At 41.1% G+C, this 24,509-nt stretch overlaps 1 protein-coding gene across 5 annotated transcripts in view; it reads right to left on the bottom strand.

Moving 5' to 3' along the window:
* MITF (melanocyte inducing transcription factor) overlaps window positions 1–24,509 on the bottom strand; it is a 212,645-nt gene that overhangs the window by 170,625 nt on the left and 17,511 nt on the right. Inside the window, exon 1 of one of the 5 annotated variants that reach the window (XM_075998561.1) lies at window positions 22,004–22,152. The exons of the other annotated variants lie outside the window; for them this stretch is intronic. The gene's annotated coding sequence lies outside the window, so the exon portion shown is untranslated. Of the gene's footprint in view, window positions 1–22,003; window positions 22,153–24,509 lie in introns of those variants that run through there. 5 annotated transcript variants of the gene reach the window in all.

The following is a 24,509-nucleotide window of genomic DNA, read 5'->3' as shown; positions in this document are numbered from 1 at the left end:
ATAAAGAACAACCTGCTTCTCAAATTGTTCTCTGGGTAAATATATCTTTAGGGAGTAGCCATCCAAGTCACCAGGAAAATTCCTAATCTCTAATAATCCAATTAGTTATTTGCCATGGATTAAAGGGGAGGCTAATTTGCTAGTTCAGCTTCCTCAACAAAGGAATTTCTCTAATATGGGGAGTAGGGAGAGAATTTATCTTTCAGGAATACTTTCAGATAAAAACTCTGCATTTTTAAAAATCCATGAAACCCTCTAGCTTCGTAACTGTTTTCTATACTGAAATATCTCAAAATCTTTGCCACTACACACTGAGGGGGTCATTACTGCCTGTTTGCAGATCACAGAGAAACCTCAAAATGATTTCTCAAAGAATTCTGATGACTCTCTTCCTTCTCTTACCCCCAAAAAGTAGCCTCTGTAAACTTCAGAAATGTTTGCACTGAATTCTAGGATTTATAACAAGGAGAAATAATAAATTGCTGAAAAGCATTGATTACAACATCCACTAGCAAAGAAAGCTACGGTTCATCCTGAGAAAAGAACAAACAGCATGTTGTTCCTTCCTGGAGATTTGCTATGGAGAATAGTGGGCATTTAAAACAAAACAAAACAAAACTCTTCCCCGATGGCCCTTTTTATACAGACCACAAAGGAAAAGATGGAATTGTGCTATCGATAAAATTAACAGAAGCCTTTTTCATCAACAATAAAGGCACAAGCCATTAGGATAACCCTTAACATAGTTTTCTTTAATATATCCGAAGGAGAGGGAGGAGGAGGAGAAACAGTCAAGAGGAAAGTGGACAACAAAAAAGTACAACATTAAATTGAATCTTTATCCCCGCGTTGATACATTTCAGACCGTAATTCTCAAAGGATGATGTGACAAAGAATCACAGAGAAGCTGAGCAAAACGCATGTTTCTGAAGCCTCACATCAGTAGAGCTGGACCCCAGGGACCCAAGAACTCATATTTTTAATGCATCTCCAGGAGATTTTGAAACAGGTGACTCTCTATACTTTATGAAACACCGCTTTTAGATATACACACACACACACACACACAAAAATATATCCTGGATAATTTAAAACATCTCTGATCAGAACTTTGCAAATAAGCATAATAAAGTATCTCCTAGTTTTGGCGCAAATACTTCAATTAGAGTAAATAGGTCCTTAGTCACTATTTGTGGTACTGAAGCAACATCACCCAACTTGGCATTTAATAAAGGATATATATATATATATATATATATATATATATATATATATCTCCTTTGAATATGTGTGCATATATCCTTTGAATATGTGTGCATATGTCCTTTGAATATGTGTGTATATCTCCTTTGAATATGTGTGCATATGTCCTTTGAATAAGTGTGTATATCTCCTTTGAATATGTGTGTATATCTCCTTTAAATAAGTGTGCATATGTCCTTTGAATATGTGTGTATATCTCCTTTGAATATGTGTGTATATCTCCTTTAAATAAGTGTGTATATCTCCTTTGAATATGTGTGCATATCTCCTTTGAATATGTGTGCATATCTCCTTTGAGTATGTGTGCATATATCCTTTGAGTATGTGTGTATATCTCCTTTGAGTATGTGTGCATATCTCCTTTGAATAAGTGTGTATATCTCCTTTGAATATGTGTGTATATCTCCTTTGAATATGTGTGTATATCTCCTTTGAATATGTGTGTATATCTCCTTTGAATATGTGTGTATATCTCCTTTGAATATGTGTGTATATATCTTTTAATACCCACACACACATATACACACATTGACTAAGTATACAGTAGTCAAATAAATCATCTTATCTTTCTTTTCTATTTGTCCTACACAAACTATTAGTCAAGAATAAATCAGGATTATTATACTAGAAAGACAATTCTATCAAATTATTTGAAATGTAATACTGCACAGATGGGCAAAAGAGACAAGAAGCATCCAAGCAAAATGTAATTCCTGGGATGTGATTTTCCCCACAATCCGTCAGAGGATACCCAGGTCTCTGCTTCCAAACCAGTATTGCTCTCACAGCTGGAAAAGCACCTGTCCATTCACATGTGTGAATGTAAGGGGACTATCCCTCTGATGGAGCAAGAGAATTCTGGTTACTACCTGGGAAAGAGGCAACAGAGCTAAAAGGTGTTTATCAAGGGAACTTGGTCTTTCCCCTCTCACCCTATAGCACATTATACTGAAAGCAGTATAAATTAGATGACTATAATCTTCCTTATCACTAGTAGGAAACTCTCTGTGATGTTTAGGTCTCTATTCTCATCTGTGTCAGGGAAATGAGTTAATTTTTGTGTTCTCTTAGGGATCTATAAAACACACAACTAGAACATAATCTCCCCGGCATTGATCATGTGTAATTTCAATTAATACTGATTAAATATTCCTAGATTTATGGAAACAGACAGCAATCAAGGATACCCAAAACTTATGAAAGGTCTGGTGGTTATTTTGAAAGGGCTGAGAAACCTGAGAAATAAGCACATGTGGAGAATATTTAATCAGGGAATGATCTAGAAGCAAGAAAAGGCCTATAACTGAACAGTCTTTGAATAGTGAATACTGTCACATGCAAACATTCCCCTAAAAACATATTGCACTTTTGGAATGATGCTTGGGTTTGGAAATCCCAAGACAGAACTGGGTTCGAGCCACAGCCTGTCACTTAATTAGCCATGTGACTTTGGGTAAGTCACACAACCACACTTAATCTCAGAGTTCTCACCTGTTAAATGGAAGAATAACAGTAACTAATAGAGTTGTTGTGAAGACGAAATTAGATAATGCATGTAGAGTTCTTAGCACATAATAAGCAGTCAATAAATATTAGCTACCATTATTCTATTATAAGGATCAGGTGTGTGGGCAGAAGGGTAATTTGGCCTTGGCATCCACTGATTGATAAAGATGATAAGAAAAAAAATTTAAGAGCTATGGTGTTATGGGTCAGAGGCCAACATAAGTATTAATTATTCAAAGTGGCTCATGCATTATTTAAAAAATCAGCCGCACAAACACTTAAGTTATTATAGCAGACTGCGAATCTTACAAAAGAGGGCCTCTGTGTCTGGCCATCCAGGCTGTGCACTATGCAATACCGGGGGCTGCCACTCCTAGACCATGACCTGAACACGCCCTCTGCAGTTGAACAATGTGGCACACCTGTCTGGAGCCTACCGACTACTTTCTGGAGATGTAGACCCCTAAATCCCTAGCATAATGGACTGTGCTAGTAGTGTGTTCCAAGTCAACGTAGGAGCCCATCAATGAGACAGGCAGTCCATTATATTCCAGGCGCTTCAGAAACGGAGCCCAGAAAAAGGGAGACAGTACATTGAGGAGAAGGCATGTCAAACCCTCGACAACATACGCTGTCCCTATCGATGTTGGCACCACTAGAATTCAGAAAGGCTGAACAGCAGGAAGCTCAGATGGATGAGCTTGCCAAGGCCCGCTGCCGTGGCTAGAAGGTAAGCTAACTGACTGCTTAAGAGCAGAGATCTTTGAAAACACAGAGCTTTCACCTTTTCTGATTTCTCAAAGCAGTGGTTCTAAAACTTTTTGGGGCGTCAAAATCTAATGAGAATTTGATTAGCACTAATGGCCCTAGACTGGAAAAATACACTACACGGCAACATTTCACTCACATTTCAAGGGGCTAACCGGGGCCGATTCACGAGTGTGAGATCTATGCAGTCACGTAGGGCCCTGGATGTGGTTTAATGTTCTGCTTGGTCATCTTGACATTCTTAATGATATTTGAACAAGGGGCCCCACACAGTCTGTCATACTGGACCCTGCAAATTATGTGGCCAGTTCTGACTCCAAGAAGCATAAAATTGCCATGATAAAGGGCATTTTAATTGCATTTATTCAGGCTAATAAAGACTTGGGAGTTTTTACTTAACAGGCTTTATCTAATCAAGAGATACATGATTATGGACTCAACATTAACAACCTGGTCACATATTTGAAAAGCGCATACTCACCAAAAACAGCATAGATCTGTCTCATCAATTAATAGTATTAATTTTTAAGGAATGGAAACCAAATAACTACAAATGAATTATATGCTTCCAAAGGAAGTCACTGTATTAAAAAATAAGTTTCTCCAGAGTCACAGTCACTATAAAAACTTAGGATTATACAGTTCTCCAAGAATTTCAGAGTGATATGGGCTGCATTTCCTCTTTCCCACTTACCTTTGATAAACAGTGTCACCAATACCCATCCACCTTGACCTCAGCTATAGACAGTCTCCAAAGATAGCGGTCAATGAACCAGGTCTCCCAGCCTTCTGCAGTCCCCTCCCACAATGAATCTGGGTGGGGGCAACTTGCATTAACTAACGGAAGCCGGCAAGGTTCTGGACGTAGCCTTAAACTGGCGGCATCCACGTATTCTCCCCTAAAACACCGACTACAGGGACCTTTGAGCCCCCATGTAACTGGTCTGCGAAAGAGGCCACGTGAACACAGAGAGGCCACGAGAGGTCCTGAAACTGTCTGGAGGAGGAGAAAGTTCCAGTCATTTGAGGGCCCAGTGCAGGCCTCCCGATGTCCCCAGCCCCAGGCATCATCTAACTTCAGTTCCAGGAAAGACCCCCTCTGAGCAAGACCAGCAGAAGAACTGCCCCATTGAGCCCAGTCAACCCTCAGAACTTCGAGAGATAAAACGGTTATTGCTTTAAGCCCTTAAGTTTACTCAGGGTGGTTTGTTACCCAGCAACAAATAACTTAAATAAGCTCCAAACATTCCATTGAGAAAACAGAGGGTGGGAACCCATGAAGTGAATGTCGCCCACAGATGAGTGCTCACGGGTATGCATCTTTAAAAACAAACAAAAAAAAATCGTATTAGGTGACATTCAAAAATTAGGAAAATTCAACAACAAAAAAAGATTTCCGGCTTCCATGAAATCAAGATACCAGCCACAGGGGACTGTAGTCCCACATGGTAATAACCAGCAGCAGAAGAATGGCTATCCCCTCTAGACAGGGGTCTTGTCCAGTCTAACATAGTTTCCACCTGGCCACCTTTCCTCGGTTACATCCCCCGGTTGCTATTAGATCATCTTTTAGCCCCTACGGTACTCAGCAGACTACACGGTGCACAACTGATCCTCAGTACCTCCCTGCTGAGCAATTGCACAAAACATCAATGGCTCTTATCACCCCTACATGACTGCCAGACAGTCCCACCTTGCCAATCCTATCACCATTATATCCATGCCCCCTCTCTTAGTTTATTGCAAGAGCCTCCTGAGGGCGCCCTAGCTTCCACTCTACTATGGTCGGTCCACAGCTACTAAACACAGATTTCAGCATAGCGTGGATTCCCTCAAACGTCTTCAGCGGATCTCCTGGGTTGTGATGTTACACCAGATGTCAGTGTTGGGGGGAATGGATAGAGGGCATGGATGTCTCCGTATTTCCTACAACTGCATGTGAACCCACAATTATCTCAAAGTGAAAAGTTTGATTTTTAAAAATCTATGGAGACCGGGCGCGGTGGCTCACACCTGTAATCCTAGCACTCTGGGAGGCCGAGGCGGACGGATCGCTCGAGGTCAGGAGTTCAAAACCTGCCTGAGCAAGAGCGAGACCCCCATCTCTACTATAAATAGAAAGAAATTAATCAGTCAACTAATATGTATAGAAAAAATTAGCCTGGCATCGTGGCACATGCCTGTAGTCCCAGCTACTCGGGAGGCTGAGGCAGGAGGATCACTTGAGCCCAGGAGTTTGAGGTTGCTGTGAGCTAGGCTGACGCCACGGCACTCACTCTAGCCTGGGCAACAAAGTGAGACTCTGTCTCAAAAAAAAAAAATCTATGCAAATGTTAACTGTATATATTCCTCAATCCATAAATTCTACTTCTATCAAAATTAAATGTATGTGAATTTTCTTAAAGTCTTCAGTTGCTCCCCATCACCTACAGAACAAAGACCAAACTGGCTGAGCCACATTTTGAAGGCTCTCCTCATTTTGTCCCTTATCAAAAACAGTAAGTCCCTGAAATCTTCAAAGACACCCTGCACCCTGTGTGCATCTGCTCATCCCAGGGCTGTACTCCAATGTCCTGTAAATCTTCCACATTCTCCAACACGGGGTTCAAATCTCCTCTCCTACAATATTTGCTAGCAGAAATTAATTTTTCTCTATTCTACACCCACGTTATTTTACTTGTCCCAGCTACCTTTGTTTCAGAGGTATTTTTGTATGTGTATGTGGTAGGGACTTTATAAAACTATCTCCTGTTCCCATCCCAATTTCATAGGACAAGCAAGTTCAGAGAGGGTAAAGAATATTCCCAAAATCACACAGTATAAGTGATAGGCTTGAGATGCCTCTTTGCAAAATCTCTGCTCCTCCTTCTCTACCCCTTAGGGACTGGACATTATTTATTTTCAGAGCCACTGTGAGCAAAAACAGTCACTAACAGAATTCTGCATACATTAGGCGGTGAGACTGTCTTGAATTCAAATGGAGTGGAGGGCAAATATTTGCATTTTATGATACCCTGAATAATGTTACCTTTAAAAAGAGTGAACAAACATTCCCCTTCTCTGGTTTTAAGCACAGAATAATTATATCTTTCACAGACACGAAAGTCACAGTAAAGCATATGACATTTCCCATCATCCATTCCCCGCTGCGACTTGCACATTAGTTGGCAAACGCCGAATGGAATTTTCCACATTTGTTTTAAACCCAAAGAAGTCCTCTGAGAATTCAGGAATAAGGAAGATTTGGAATAAAAATTTGATAAAAAATGTCTTTTACAGGTGAAGAATTTTAATCAGATGGGGGGGGAAATGTGTTTAATATATTTTAAAGAAAATTCAGAGTTACATGTGTTTGAAGGTATCTAAGAAAAATATAGTTCGACTTCACACATATTTCATAATGTATATGCTAATGAGAAATTATAACTTGTTCCCCCTTTTTTCTTTCCCCTTTCCTTAAAGCAGATGAGATATCAGGAGAAGTAGCAGCCATCTTGTAAACATGAGGTAACAAGCATTAGCAAAAGGCCTAGGCAAATTGCTGAGATGCTGGTTCTTATACCATGGAGCCACTAAAATAATGGTCATGGTCACAGAAACCTGGGCTTCTTATATGGGAATAAATAAATCTTTATTTATTTATTTTTTTTTTTAGAAAAAGTATTAACTGGCTATTGAGTTTCATGCATGAAAATGCAAACTTGATTGATATACCAGTTCCACCCCCAAGAACAGGATCTGTCCTAAAGCTTTGTCAAAGGACACCTGCTCCATCTCCCATAACCCATGAACAAAGAACTAATATTCACACCGACCTGTTTATCTCCCAAGAGCCCCATCTCTATAAATAGCACCATTGTCCTACTCAGCTACCCACGTAAGAAATCTAAAAGCCACCCTTCCCACCTCCTGCTCTCTCACCACTTAAGTTCATCCAATCGTCCAGCCTCTGATTCTCTGCCCCTAGTATCTCTCAGTTCCATCTCTTTCTCTCCATCTCCACAACCATGTGCGAGTCCAGGGCAGCAACACCTCTTGCCTGCACTGCTCTTTACTGGTTAACTTTGTCACCTCCTTCTACAATCCATTCCCTGTGGCACTGTCACCCTGATCTTCCTTTCAGAAACACAAACGGGATCCCTTCCCTCCTAATTAAAACCTTTCCGCTTCTCTCTACGGGCCTTCAAACAAAGCCCACCCTTCTCATTTTGGTTTCAAAGGTCCTCCCCTTCTATGGCACCAGTGACAGTGAACTTGAACTTTCCATCTTTCTCACTAGGTTCCAGCCTTCAAACCAGGCTATACGCTCAGCAGATATTTGCATGTGCCTAGAGGAAGTTCTCCCATTATATTTTTAATTGAATAACTTTACTTGTTTTTCCAGAACATATCGTCTAGGAATTTCATCAGCTTTTACATTATTTTAACTTGAGAATAACTGACACCCAGGCCTTGATCCAATAGTTCATACCTCTCTGCACACCAGCTACACAGTGCAAGGTCCCACCGTCATTAAAACACAAGGACTTTAGGACCAAACGCTAGTCGAGGCACCGCTTGTCTCAAATACCATTTATAGCCTTGTATTATAATCACGTTTTTGCTTCCCTACCCTCTTAAAAAAAAAAAAAAAAGGAAGTTGAACCTAGAGATATATTGCAAAACAACACAAAGGTTTAAATATGGATATTGTAGCAACAGTGACCCAAATGACTAAAGTGGAAAATGTTACCAACACTGGAATCAGGGTTTATCCTTTTCCTGTGATGCCACAAATGAGACTTAACATCAGAAATTTGGGCCATGTCAAAACTTTACTCTATGAACACAATCCCAGTTAAGACAGGAAATAGATACAGACTTGATTTAAACATAATTTATGTGATGACTTTTTCTTTTTTTATTTGGGAAATTTTAGTTCCTCATGTTTCCTACGTGTCATTTCCCATGAACATAAAACTGCCCACCTAACATTGACCCTGACTTTGATCTATAAAATTGTAAATGCATGATGATAAGACTTTTACTGGATATTTTTCAATTTGCTAAAACAGTTCCATCTATATAAATACACCAATAGTAACTGTAGACCTCAACATTATTTTCTATATATTAATCACATTCATTTCCATACAGAACCCATCTTAGAATATAAGTTCCATATAAGCCAGAGACATATAAGAAGTAGAACCAAAAATAATAGAAACAATGACAGTAATGGTAGTACCAATACTAAGAAAAGTCTTCGCTGTATCTGTGACTATTGATTAGTTTCTGTGTTCCAAGCCCTATGCTAAACACTTTACATATGCATTCTCTCATTGATATCTCAGAAAACTTGGCACTGCAACTAAAATCATCACTCCCATATCACAAAAAGAGAAAACTAAGGTTCAAAGGTAAGCAACTTCTTCACAATGATATACCTGGTGTATGATGAAGTCTGGCTTATGAATCCAGACCATCTGTCTGCAGGATCCAAGCTTCTTAATCACACAACAAATATTTATATAGCACTTACCAAGCACCTGGAGTTGTTATCAGCACTCGACAAATACTAACTCAGTTAATCTTCATAATAACCCTACACAGCAGGTATTATTACTGTCTCCATTTTACCTATGAGGAAACTCAAACATAGTCTAGTAACTAACCCACGATGACCCTGCCAACAAGCTGCAGCCTCAGGATTCAAACCCAGGCTGGGGCCTCCAGAGCCTATGCACTTAGCCACCACCCTATCCACTGTACTACTCCCTAAGCAATAATAATAATAGTATCTACAAGGCATTTCTAGTGTACGAGACACTGTGACACTTTCCATACATCGTCTCGTGAAATCCTCACAACGACTCTGAAGGTGGATGGCATTTTTATCTCCACTTTACAAATGTGAGTTGTGGGGCTCAGAGAAGTCATTAATAATCCAGTCATCCAGGGGCACACAGCCAACAAAGGCCACACTGGGGAATACAAAGTAGCAACTTCTGGGTTTCACTCTCCCACCTCCCCAGTTGTTTTCCTGAGGCATGAGTGGCTGGGAAATGGCATGAATCAGATTTTCCACCTCTTTAAAACTGTTCAGTTAATGTAATTTAGGGTGTGACTATTCATAGATACCTTTGAGCTCATCTTCTGGGAGCCAGTGTAACCGCAACACACACTGCAAGACAATGCAAGCTTTCTCTGTAAATTAAAAATTCCAACCCAGCTTGGGAAGAGCCCATCTTTTTGCTATGAATACTTAGGGCAGTTTAGTTTTAGAAATAAAGAACACTCACTGTTGCTGTTTTTCTGTTTTACACACAGTAGGAAATTCTGCTCTTTCTTCTAGCAAAGGCCCTGCTTGGTTTCCTATTCCTACCCTCTTAAAAGTTCCCTTATACAAGCCAAAACGAAGCCCTCCAAAAAAGCATTATGAATGCCATTAAGGAAAAGCAGTATTTTCTCCACTCATTCTTAATAAAAAATAAATAAATTTTAAAAAATGGGGGGATCCAAATGGCATTAAAGCTGATTTCTGGAAACAGAACTAATGAATAAAAATACAACTACGGCAAAATAAATTGATCAATCATACCCCACACATCAACTCCATGCCAATTAAAGAATGCTGATTTGCATGTGTCACTGAGTTGTGGGTCTTGCAGAGACAACACTTAATAAAATTCCACAAGGCCACACACTTAGTTATGTTAAAAATAAAAATCACATCTTCTGCATCCTCAATAATATACAAAATCATAACAGTTGTTTAACAACCATTATTTATCCATAATAACTAAAATGGTTTAAAAAAAAAAACTAAACAAAAATAAATAAAGCTGTTACCTTTAGCTGGGATAGGCACAGACATTTAATATAAATAGGTAAGAGAAAAACCAAAGTCTGCCTCTCAACCATTTACCCTTTCACTTGAGGTCTCACTTAATCAACAACTATTTATATACTGCCTACCTCTGTCAGAGCCTGGCCGAACCCCTGGAAATCAATGGCGAACAACACAACTGTGCTCCTTGGCCTCATGGAGGAGAGAAAGAGGCATTGAAAATACAGATGGCTGTAGGGTAATCACATCAGTTGAATGAAGGAAAAGATGAGGAAACCATAAGAGAAAAGCACAGCAACCTAATTCAGAGGAGGGGCAAGGAGAGGGGTCCAGAAGCAGCCTTTAAATTGAGTCTGAAAGACAAGTACAGAGTAAACGGAGGGATGGGAAGAGAGTGCTCCACACGGCCGCGAAGGCCTGGGGTGCAGAAGAGCCGAAAGGAGGCAGTGCAACGCGGAGCCAAGGGCTCTCGGCTCTCCCAGCTCAACCACTCCCCTGGCAAGTCCCTTCACCTCTCTGGGCCTCGGTTTCCCCTGCAGCTCTAACAGCGTTCTTTGGAATAGTCATCTGCCCCCCCACCCCAGCATGCCCACAGGACAGTTCGGGTGTTAAAGGGCTGGCTTCATACTTCTGAGAGTCATGGTGCTGGTAACCATGGTAACTCCCCCGCCCCCAGCAGCAAGGCCTGTGGCACCCCCCTCCCCAACATATCCCCAGAGACGCCATCGCAGAGCCAGTCTGGGCAAGTAGCAGCCCTCCTACTGCTTGGGAAGTTGCTTCCAGAATCCTCGCCCTGGAAACTTAACACCACTCTAGGCTGCCCAAGGAGAGGCCAGTTCACAGAACACGAGGAGTAGATTATGTCAGTGGGTAAACTGACTGGGGCTCCACCTGACTGATGACAGAGGTCACACTGGAGGCCTGAACACAGGGCAAAACTAAAGCAATACTTTTCCAAGGGGGATGTAAAGAAACTGACTGGCCACACTGCCCAGGGTATCAGACTTACACAGGGCACTAAAACATCACAGGCAGTGGAAGAAACAGTCTAATGGAAGCAAAAGGACTGAGATGCCAAAAGGACATTCTTGTGTAATAAAAGACGGTCCCCAAACTACCTTCTAAAAAGGATTAATTACAGGACCTTGACAAGCTTAACATCATGATGCAAGTTTGGGGCTGAGCCAAATTGCTCAGGGCTGTGACACAGGCTGCCAGGCCTCTGGCACCTCCTACCCTGTGTGGCACTAGGTCTAACTGGATGTTGGAAACATACTTAAAGAATTCTGGTGTGAAAATGCACCCAAATATTAGTCTGGCTGAGACTCCCATGGCCCTCTTTTCTGCCATGAACACTGCCCTGTGGGGTAACCCCTTAACTAGGACCCCCTCCTCCTATTCAACTCCTCAAGGGAAGAAGCCATATCTTGTTTATCACTGTATCCTAATTGATAGCTTCATATAACACTCAATAAATTAATTATATTTTCTGTAATAAAAAATAGTATTAAGGCTACGTGATAAAGCTTATCTGTGTTTACTCACATCATGTAGCCTTTAAGCAACCTTTAACATTAATATATAAAACTTCTTCACAATTTGCAAGGTTTTCAACGTGAGATGTTTCTGGAAAACTTTTTAAAAACTAAATGGAGGCCGGGCGGCGGTGGCTCACGCCTGTAATCCTAGCTCTTGGGAGGCCGAGGCGGGTGGATTGCTCAAGGTCAGGAGTTCAAAACCAGCCTGAGCAAGAGCGAGACCCCGTCTCTATTATAAATAGAAAGAAATTAATTGGCCAACTGATATATATATAAAAAATTAGCCGGGCATGGTGGCGTATGCCTGTAGTCCCAGCTACTCGGGAGGCTGAGGCAGAAGGATCGCTTGAGCCCAGGAGTTTGAGGTTGCTGTGAGCTAGGCTGATGCCACAGCACTCACTCTAGCCTGGACGACAAAGTGAGACTCTGTCTCCAAAAAAAAAAAAAAAAAAAAAACTAAGTGGAGCGCAGCAAGGTAATTTACCCATCTGCAGTCCAGCTCTGCAAACTCATAAGAGAAATGGAATCAGCCACTTACATGAAATATTCAAAGGAAGACAAGGAATCCAGAGCCGCGGTGTCAAAACCTGGGAAGTCACGAAAAATGATCCAACCCACAAGCATTGTCTCATAAGAAGAACTAAAACTCTAAGCTAAGGACGCTGCATGTATTTGTCATTTGTCCCCACCTAGTGACAAAGCCATGACTTACAGGACCTCCAACGTCTCACACCACGGTTTCCCCCGACCACCCTGGGCTGCCACCCGAATGAATCAGACCATGCTACTGCTCTAGATGGAAGGCTGCAGTGGCCCCCAGTGTTCAGTGAGTTAGAGGCAAAGTCTTCACAGACCATACGGGGTCTGCCTCTGCCCGGATCTCATCCCTTCACTGACTCCAGGCCCCTGCCTGCCCGAGCCACAGCGTCCCTGAATCAGACACAATCCTGCCCAGGAGCTACACACTTATCCCCGCTCTGTCTCTGCTGTGCTTTCCCCCAATCCTCTCTCATCTTCTTCTGGTCTCTCCTTAAATGTCATTTCCCCACTGAGACCTTCCCTGTCCACTCCACTTGTGATTGCAAGTCACCCCAAGCTCATGCACGCTTTATCTTTCTCTATAGCATTGATCACCATTTAGCATGTCATGCATTTCACTTATTCACGTATCTGTTATATTTCTACACCCCCTGTCCCCATGTAAACGCCGTGAGTACAAGGACTTTCCACAGTTTGGTGCCCTGCTGTATTCCTCATACCTAGTTGAGTGCCTGGCACAGAGCGGAGCCTCGGTAAATATTAGTTCAATAACCGGTTGTATGGATTGATGGACAGAGTTCAAGAGTGGCCCGCATCCAGAGAATCCGAGAGCTGTGAAACGTCTGATTGCGTCCGGCAGCCCACGGGAAGCAGCTAGTGGCATGGGTGTCTTCTGCCATCACTGTGTGCCCACTCCTGAACTGGCACTCACTGATACCCTGCGTCGAAGCCAGTAAACTAAGCAATGAAGTGACAGAAAGACTTGTCACAACAATCCCTTCAGCGGCTGCGTGACTCCGGGCTGAAGAGTGGCCTAGCAAGCCAGTATTTTTTTTATCAGAACCGACTTGCTCTTACATGGACAGAAGAAGAAATCACTTCTGAAGGGCTGCCCTGGGCCCCTCAGCTTAAGAGGGGAAGGGATGGCTTGCTTAGATTGGACATCCTAAAAAGGTGACCAGCTTTCAAAAATGTTCTTGCATGAACCAACATTTGCCATTAAGCCTGAATGGCTGGCGCGGCTGAACCTTCATGAGTAATTCTAAATATAAAACACAAAGCTTCACTTATAACTTAATGACAGATATATAAGGGACGATATAAAAAGTGGCCAAAAAACAAGGCAGTAGGAACCAAGGGTAGATGGTAAAACTACATAATATTTGGCCTGGCTATCAAAGAAAAAAACACTAGTAACATTCAGCCAGACCCAAACTAACATAAACAGTTTATGCTCTTTTATGTTAAAGAATCCAATAAAGCTTTTCATCCAGGCTGTATCTCACCCCATTAGTGTCTGAAATAGCAAAAACATCCACAGAGAACAACCTGTCCAAACTTGAAAGACACATCAATCCCAATTGATGAAAATGAAATACCAAGGATCATTTTTAAATGCACCACTAATCTCCAGTCTCATTTAGAGCTCCACAGCCCAACCCACATATAAATTAAAAAACAGAAGTTTTTCATTCCCAATCTTAGCAGTCCCTCTCATGCACTGAGCGGGCTACCAAACCCAATCCTCTACACCCCATCTCTTAACCAACATGAACCCCATATGTCACATTTTAATTCCTCTGCTAGAGAAGCTGGGATGATCTCAACAAGTTCCAAGTGCTGAGGCCATTTTTAAATGGCATCGATTTCACATGGAATCGTTTAGAAAAAAAAAAAGGAAACGTACTAGAAAGGACTGGTGAAAAACACTTCGCATTTCCTGCGATGGTAACTCTTGCTTTCCAGGATACTAAGTTTCCATAGCTAAATCTAAGGTGGGTAGAGCTCTTCTCTTAAATCTACAATGGCTGAAGCTACCACGTGAGAGCTCCGTCCCATCTTCAGAATCCTCCCGGACCCTAAAGGCACACTGCTGGAGAAACACTTGGAGCCAGTCAAAGCCATTAAGGCCATTAACGCTGAGTTGGGCCAAGTCTAACAAACAAGTGTCATCCAACAGGAAATGAGTTAAGCTGGCTTTTAAATTCATTTAAGCAAATACTCAGAGTGCTTCACAAGATGCTTCTCAAGGAGTTCTGCTGTTGATCTTGCCCAGTATAAGTCAGTGACCACTGGAAGTGTTCATTTCAGGGGGGAAAATACCCACATTCAAACAGAGTGACTTTCACTTGGTTTAAGTGACCACCTAAAAGAGTCCCAAGTATCTCTAGCCACCTCATACATAGCAACACCAAGTGCACGATAAATATTTAGGAAACCAACATGGAATGAATCCAGCTCCACCTACATAAAGTCGAGTTTCTGATCTGGAAATTCTAGACCATAGACAGTCACACATGGGAGAAGAGGTTGCAGGCAGTTACGGAGGTGCTGTGTATATTTCTGTCATGTCTAAGTCACACGTTCATTTCGAAATGTGGCCACCCCCGGGTATTTGTGAATGCTAAGCCTACATCTAGAGTGTTTCATTTCCCAAATAAAGTCATTCTCATCTTTGGATAGTTCCCTCAAATATTACCCTCAAAGAAGCCCTTCCTAATATAAGCCACTCCTACTCTACTTGGCCTCCAGATTTAATCACTTCCTACGTTCCACCATCTGGGATCTGACTTTACCAGCCTTCAACCCTGACCTTATTTATCCTACCTTTTGTCATAATTGTTTCTAGCCTTCGTGCTCCATTAAACATTAAGGTTTTTGGGGGGCAGGAACTATACTTTGAATTCCTTTCTCTCCATATGCAATTGCTTTATGTACAGGAGATACTCAGTAAATACTAATTGATTTGAAAGGATCTCAGTCTTGGGTGTAATTCTCTCAAAGTCTCCACTAGTCTAGTAGCTTAAAGACCAACCCTACTTAAAAATTAACTTAAATAGTCAGTACAATGAAATCACTCCAAGTTATTAACCTAAACCCTTGACATGTTTATTTTCCTACTTGGAAAACCAGGCCAACCACAGAACAACCTTCCCCGGATCGGTGACTCCAACAATAATGAGGTAATTTCCTTCAAAGATGATGAGGCTTTCAGGATTCTCCGGAATGCATACCTACTCATTACTGTGTCATTATTAATTGTTCTCTTTGGGTAGAAACAACACTAGAACATTCCAAAATTTTAAAGCAACATCACACTATATGCTCAGGTGTCAACATAATCTCAATACGTATATAATCTCTTACATACGTATAATAAATTAGGAGACAGATTTACCGGAGATACCAGAAAGTACCTCTTCAAATGTGTATAACTATTTCTAAACTCATGTCCAAGGATCTTATTCACTAGGTTTACACAGGCATCCATATACACCTGAGTGAAGAAAATGAATGAGAAGAGTAAAAGGGTATGTCTTACTCCCAAACTAGGGTTGCCAGATTTAGCAAATAAAAATGTATAGAATGCCTGGTTGAATTTCAGATGAACAAAGAATAAATTTTTAGGATAAGTATCCCATGAAATATTTGGAACATAAGGTAATATATATATATATATTCATTCTTTATCAGAAATTCAAATTTAACTGGACATCCTATATTTTTTTCTGGCAACCCTACCACAAACCCAGAAACTATATTATTAAGTCTTCAATTAAAAAAAAAAAGAAAAGCACATAGCAATGAATATGTTTTGTAAAGCCTTAACTTTCAGAAAGAACAAAATAATCAAATAACATTACAGAACATTTTAGCAAGCTCAAGATAATGATGGCAGGAAAAATAGCTGAGTAAGGTATACTGAGTACCAACTGTGTGCCAAGCTACCATGCCAAACCCTTTGTGTGCATAATCTTATTTAATTCTTACCACATCCTTAGGAGGTAGTCACTATCATTATTATCATTACTACTACTACTACTACTACTACTACTACTACTACCACCACCATGCAGGTAAGGAAACCAAGATACAAAGAGACTAAGTTGCACAATGTCACAGAGTAGCACAGCAGAGACTCAGACTTAGGCAGGTTTAACAAAGGGCTTACACACTTAATCACTATCTCTTTTTACAGGTGAAGAAAGAGAGTCTTAGCAATTTGCCCAAATTCACACAGGTACTAATGAGTGCAGCTGAGATTCAAACCTAGGACAATTTGACTCCAGAGGTTTAGCCCTAACAAGCTATTATCTTTTCACATCACACCCAATGGGAAATGTGTACTTCCCACCTAAACCTGCCCACCAAAACCAGCTGCAATTACTACCCCAATAAATGAGAATGCTTCATCTTCAAAGTACTGTGTCTGAGCCTAGACTGGCTTCCTAGGAATTTTGATCAGATCCAGTCAGCTGGATTTTGACTTTATACTACTATAGGTGATTCTGGGTTGAATGGGGAACATGGGGAAGATTTCTATTTGGGGAAGGAATTTGTGGTTACTGCCTTTTGTGTACTAAAACCTCTCTTGAATATATTATCTAATGTCTACCAGTCTTGCTGCCTAGAGGCACATTCCTGCTCCTATGCACAAATCCCAAACACTAGCAATAACCTGGAACACAGACATGAAGGCCAATTTGAAGCAGCCACCAAAGCTAGCTTCAAGATCCAGTTCTGTGTGGAAGGACCACAAGAGCCAAGACTCTTCTTGGATCCAGGATTACTGCATGTATAACATCAGAGCTCAGAAAATATGGGAAAATATCCAGAACTTTCCCTGGAGCAGATTTGCTTACAGGAATCCTCATGTGCCTTATTCTAGGTGCTTGTCCACCTCTGGAATGAAGACAGATGTCTTTAATTGGGGTGCACAGGCATGTGTGTTTATGTGCATGTGCAAATGTGCACCACAGAAGGCATGGGCGTTGAGGCTTACCTGCTTATCTAACTTTACTCTCCAAAACTTCCTAGAGGGAGCAGAGAGCATGTTGTCAGACTATAAACTAGCTGCAGGAAAAGGGGCTGGGGTGTGTGGATAATAGGATAGACACAGAATTTTGCTCACGAACCTTATAAAGAATACACAGTAATCAACAGTCGTCTGTTCGCTTGACTGTGTCTCCCCTTAGAGGCTCCCCGAGGGCAGAGCCCATGCCTGTTTTATTAAACAGTGTGTTTTCCAAGTGCTTGGTACAGAACAGGCACCCAACTAAGTGATGAATGAATGAATGAGCCATCACTTTATTGTCACCGGTAAGCAGCGTGCATGCACACAGACTTACTTTTGTCCTCACTGCCCTTGAAATCCGTGACAGAGGTTTTCTGCCCTCTTGCAATCACAGCCTGTCCCCGGGGCTGCACAGCGCATGCGTATCATCGTCCCTCACAAAGACAGTTCCGCTGGAACCATCCTAGCGGGCCTCTGTGACAGCAGCTCTGGCCGCCCTCCAGCCCATCCCTCACTTGGCAGCCCGAGCGTGCTTGAAACCGGCCTCGCTCCCTGACGCTGCAGCCGGGCTCGATGCTCACGCTGCCGCGAAGCTGCCACACTGCGCTGTGCCGCTGTGCCTTGGGCCACCTGCAATGCTTTCCTCGCACTTGCTTGGCAGTCACCTTTCAATCATGAGCTCAGACTTTGCTTCTTCAGGGAGACTTTGCTCCTCCCTTGACCCCCTCAGAAGAAGAACTAACCCCTCCATCTCTTGTCCATAAAGGGACAATGACAGACCCAGAACCATATTTATGTCACCGTGAGTTACAAGAAGGCAGAGAGCCCATGGCTTACGGGCCAGCCGTTTTATGACTAGCATAGCATGTGGCACACAGTAGGTGCTCGGGCATCACAAGCCGGATGTATAAATAGGCTTCGGGGAGTAAACGTGAAAAATGCTGCTAATGTCATCATTTCTTGGGATCTTACTCCATGGGAGGAATACCATCTAAGATGGTATTTGAGGATACCAGGCATCCTCAAACTACGGCCCACAGGCCACATGCAGGGATTTTTGCCCGTTTGTATTTTTATTTCAAAATAAGATACGCGCAGTATGCATATGAATTTGTCCATAGTTTTTTTTTAAACTATATTCCAGCCCTCCAATGGTCTGAGGGACCGTGAACTGGCCCCCTGTTTAAAAAGTTTGAGGACCCTGATCTAGACCCATGCATTAGGTTCTACCTATACCTGCTAAATCTACCAGAAAACTTAATGAATGCAGGGACAGTGGTACATGCTATTGTCGTCGCTACTATGGACCAACACACTTCATAGAATATTGCCTACTTCTACGACTCACGATTGACTGGGCTCAAGATATCAAAAACAAAGGGAGAAGCTACCACTAAGAGATAGCAAGGAAGTTTCACCTGTCATATCCACGGTGGGTCACAGAAGCCTGGCACACTGAACTCGGAAGGACCCAAGGCTCCTCCCGGATTCACAGAGGTGACGGTTGGCCACTGCCGTCCCACATGGTCATCCCTGATCCAGTCTTTGCCCTTCATTGTACACAGGAGGAGACAGATCCCTCATAAATGGTTAGCCGGGTCCCACAGTCAGTATATAGCACAGCTGGGCCTTTAACCAGGCCTCTCAGTACATACACCCATTCATTCAATATTTATCGAGGAATTACTAGGTCCAGCATGGTGGTATTTGCTGGGATAAAATCATGAACAAAAGCACTCATGGTCATCAGCCTCGTGAAATGTATAGTTTATTTAATGCTCAACCCACAGTTCCTCTTACAACCTCATGATATGTTACCAATTCCTCCTTCTCTTCAGCTATTAAATTCCTATTTTATTATATTTAGTGACATTTCCTAGATAAGTATAAAAACTTCTTTAAAAAAAAATACTTCATCCCAAACAATTCAACCAATCCATAACTATTCTTTCTTTCCCTCTCTCCATTCTATTTATCAAACTTCTAAAACTTGCATTTAACCAAAAATTCCACAATGGCATTTGAAATATTCTCCAGATAGCTATACCATACCAAAATCTTAATTCAAAGAACTTATCATCACAATGTTAGAAGGAAGTGTTGGCTAACTGTATACATACCTTACAATGCAAATTTTCCAGAGGTTAAACAATCATAACTTGTCCTCAGGAACTCAAATCAGTGCTTAACACACTGACTGCCACAATAAAAAAAAAAAAAATTTGCCTTGGGGCCATGGTGTTTTATTACAAAAATCGAATAAAAACTTAGAAAGCAAAATTATCCTTTCTGATTTAATGAAAAATTTGTTATTTGTTATTGTTTTCTGTGTGTGAGTTATATGCAACTTGAAAAATAGTCCTCACAGTTCCCAAGATGAAGAGACATGTGAGTTACATAAACTTCATGAGGCCCTGGGCTCAAAACTAGCAGGAGTTAAATACAACTCACATGTCAGTTAATGTGTTAATAGTTCTTACAGTAAGAAAATTCTATTTTTAATTCCCAATACAAACCTTACTATTAACACTAACAGTTAAACTAAATCCACTCTATCATGAAAGACAACAGAAAAGAACCAATCACCACCTTATAGTAAATATTATACTACATGTGATTTTGGTCTGTAATTCTTCTGTTTAATCTTTTTTTTCTCATTTAAAATGAGACAAATTAATTTGTGGAAAAATTAACCAGGAAAAGAGATTGCTCTGAAATCTTAAATATTTTAGTCAAAAAAATTTTTTCAAAGACAGTAAATGACCCAAGATGGAAATATCTATATAATTTTCACTAACGTGTTTCTATTTTGACTCTGGAATAAACATATGACTTTTCAAATTCATGTTGGTTTGCAAAATTCCAAGGCACCAAGTAGCAGTCATTTCCATAAAGTAAAAAGACACATTCTGGTCTTATTCTAATCAGGCCACCAGAAAACAAAACTAATACTGTGAACAAACAAATCTTAGCTAAAACTCATTGAAATAATCCAAATGGTTTCCATTCCAGGGAAAATAGTAAGTCAGCAGTTTGCATATGGCTACCTTTTCTAAATACACAAAATAAGCAAAAACGCCACTAGAGGAAAGTGCAAATGCTGAACCCTTTCTATTTCTGTTTCCACGGGACTGCAATTCAATCAATACGGCCCAGCGGCACTGAGCTGTCCTGTGTGCACACTTGCAGGTGGCTTCAACGTCCCGCTCAGAAACCCAGAGAACTCCCAGGACAAGGTTCATGGAGCCATCACTCAAACCACAAAGCAAGTGACAAAGAAAGCCTAGGGCCCAGACTCCCAGTGTCAGAACTAGGAGAGGGAAGCCAGAAAAATTAATTTTTAGAGGGTGTAGGAACAATCAAAACTGTCACAAATAACACTGAGACTCTAAACAAGAAAACAATGGGGACACAGCTAAGCATTCCTTTAAAGAACAAAAGGCTCTGAACAAATGAATAAATGAATCACAACCCTTCACCTAATGTCAGTAACAGTCTGGAGTTAGAGAAAAACTGTTGAGTAAAAATATTCTATAAAAGGAAACTTACTTAAGGGAAGTATTCGAAACCCTTCACCCAGGGTAGAAGACAGTACAAAGTGCAAAATAAGGAGTGAGAAAAGTCTGTCTGGGGTTAATAAAGGGCACAGCAGAGTAGCATCCTAAGCACTACAATATTTTTGAAGAGCAACAGAAAAATGAAAATGAAAATTGCTGTTTAAACTTCCAGACAAGGAATTTATTTCCAAATCCCCCTCTTTCTACAGGACTTCAAAGGACAATAATTAGTCAAGAAAACAGCAAAATGAGGAAGTGGTATTCTCTTACAATTTCTGTTAATCCCCACCAGCTGTAATTTAAGAAATTCAGTGACATCAGCATTTATATTTGAGCCAGCAAGAACGACAGGACAACTGCAGAATCATCTGAAAGGGGGAAAAGAAATTTGGGGGTGACTGGAAAATGCATTTGGAAATGTGGAAAATTAATTCACTTTGCAGTGAATCACTTCTACAGCTTCAAACACCAACACTGCCAAAAATAACATAAAAAGTGGAAAAGGAAGCGTAAGCACTCCAAACCTAACCAAATGATCCAGTGGAACTTCTGAAAAAATATCCACTGAAACAAGTGAAGCAAACACTTCTGAAAACAAACAGAAAGTGATCTAGCCATTTATAAACAACAAGAACCAAAGATCTGATACAACAGAAAGATTGACAACCCTTAAAAAAAAAAAAAAAAAAAAAAGCCACACAAGAACCTGTAAACTGAGGTACTTCGGTTATCATTTGTATTACCTTCTGGAAAACAGGCACATGGTCAGTTCCATGGTCTCCTTTTCGTAGATAGAGAAAATACCTGGTGGGAAAACCACTGAACTATTTTCGGGGCATCCCATTCGACTTCAGAGACAGAGCGGCAATAGGTATGAATACCCAACATAAACACCAACCATTAGCTCTTACTCAAAACAAAAGGGAGAAGGAAAGCACACCACACTTGAGGAACGAACAACCAAGAGGAGGGAGTCAGAAACACTCACCAGGGCCACCTCGGCCCCTTGGCTGAACATTGGCACCACTGGACCGTCTCAAAAAGGAGATCACTAGGAAGATACGATTGCAGCCGCTCTGCTGCCGCACGCTTCTGCGCACCTTCTCTCAACACTAGGAAGGCTAAATTAGAGATAGAGTGATAATTAACAGGATCCCTGGCAGCAGGAGCCGGCTTCTCTAGCAAACCAGTAATTGCTGCCTACTTAAAATGACAGGGAATTCAGCCAGGAAGGAGGGAGGTGCTTGATGGTAATCATAAAAGGTGAAATAGACTTTACATCAACAGGTTACTTGGCTCCCATTCAAAACAACCTCCTTATCTATATATTCTGTTAACAATAGTAGTAAATAAATTCAACACCGAACATAGCAGGACTAAAGATCAATAATCTCTGCAAGGAAATTTGATGAAAATAGATCTCGCCTCCACAAATCCTCCAGTCCCCAAAAATGTCATAATTGCTGATTAGATCATGAAAATAATTATAAAAATGATTCCCATAAGTGATATATTTTGACTTGGACTTCCTTTGAAAATAGCCAGGTGAGAAATTTTTAAAAGCAGCCATAGACACAGTTTATGTCCCCTACTCTGACATGAAAGCTATTTCCTTGTTTGTAACCTTTCTAGGAAAAAAAAAAAAAAAGGTATTTAGCTCAGAAGTTGTTTACCAGAATGACTAAGGACTGCTGAGTAAAGAGGAGAGTTAGCCCAGTGTCTCTAGCTTAAACCTCCAGCCCCGGAAATAAGATAGCCCATCAATCTATTAAACTGATTACCAAACACTCATCTAGACAATATTCCCAGAAGACCAATGCCTACTACATACGCCCCAGCAAGAAGGAAAACAACGTACCTCCAACATCTTTAGACACCCAGAGACACGGAGAGATGAGGGTTCAATCTTCTGCCACAGGGAGATGTCTATAGAATAAACAGGGCAGCAGGCACATAGTTTCATAATGACTAATGCTGACCAAACTCTTCATAAAATCAACTCTGTAGGTAAAGACCTACTTTGTCAGTTCAGGAAAGCCCTGGCTCTCTAATAGTGTTGCAAAGAATTCCCTGATGGTTCTCCAAGAAGAGATCATCACAAGGTGAAGGGCTTTCGATCAGGCTTAAGACACAGCCCAGGGAGTCCCTATTGATAACATCTCCTGGAAATCGTTAACATTTCATGTTGATAAAGATACATGAGAAGGGTCGGGAGTAGAATCACTGGAAACGTGGATGGTGTACACTTTTCTTGGTATGTATGAGAATTAAGTCCTTTTATGAATTGTTGGTCTTTCTCTTCTCCCACTAATTAAGAATAAGAATGCTTTTATATTCATTCTGTAAATCTCGAACTCATGGCTGATGGAACCCATGAAGTATATGGCTCACCATTAAAGCCATTAACTAGGATTTTTATAACTTCTTCTTCTCTGTTAGATCATTATATCCTTTTATTGAAAATATTTAAGTCAATACTTTGCAATGACTAATGCTCTTAACACCCACACGTCAAGGCAGAAGTTATGCTCATTACACAACATGATGATGTTTCAAGACCTCTGGCATGTCAAAGATAAATAGTCCAGAATAAAACAGACTGGCTACAACTTTATGAAGACAACACACACACACACACACACACACACACACACACACACACACAAAAGCAATTAACATGTCAGGTTAGAAGAAAAAAAGACAGGGAGAAAGAGAAATGAGCCGAAAACATCAAGATGTTAGGGGCTACGTCATGTTCAGCAGCAGAACACAAGGGTGGGTGTGTAGACAAGACTGCTTGATGTCATCAAAGCATTCGAAGAAGATCTTTAATAAGGAACGAGGAAAATCTACAACTTACACACCACACCCTTGTGAATGATTAAGTATCCACCATCCCATCTTTTGCTACCTTTCTTGGAGCCTTCACCACCTATCCCTTTTCCTTTTTCAGAAACAGCTTTGAAAACAAAGAACTATGCAGACAGGCACGCTGCGCGCACCTGTAATGGACAGATCTATTTATTTTGGATTCAAATGTTCAACCACACCCTGAGCCTTTTGTCTTGGCTTCATCAGAAACCTAGTCCTCTTTCCACTCCAAAATCAACATGAGTTGCCACCCCTAATCACTTCCTATCCTGCCTTCCCCCCGAACCCCAATATTCATGGTAACCCCTGCAGCACGGTGGGTAAGAGGGTGACCTTGGTAGTCAGACAGTCCTCGGTTTGAATTTTTGTTCCATCCTTATTTGAGTGACGTTAAGACAGACAAGTGGCAACAGATAAATGAGTGACAGAAGATAGACAAGCATCAGTTTCTTCATTTATAAACTGGGGTCTTACCTACCTCACATTAGAATTACACTATATAAAGCATTTAAAATGTTTAATACCACATCTGGGAGATAATAAGTATCTTAATGTGTTTATAATTCACCTAGATCTGATTTTTTTTTTTAAACAGTGTCTTGCTCTGTCACCCAGGCTAGAGC

This window comes from Microcebus murinus, chromosome 28 (assembly GCF_040939455.1).
Source record: "Microcebus murinus isolate Inina chromosome 28, M.murinus_Inina_mat1.0, whole genome shotgun sequence".
NCBI classification, from domain to species: domain Eukaryota; kingdom Metazoa; phylum Chordata; class Mammalia; order Primates; family Cheirogaleidae; genus Microcebus; species Microcebus murinus.
This window is presented reverse-complemented; position numbering and strand designations above follow the sequence as displayed.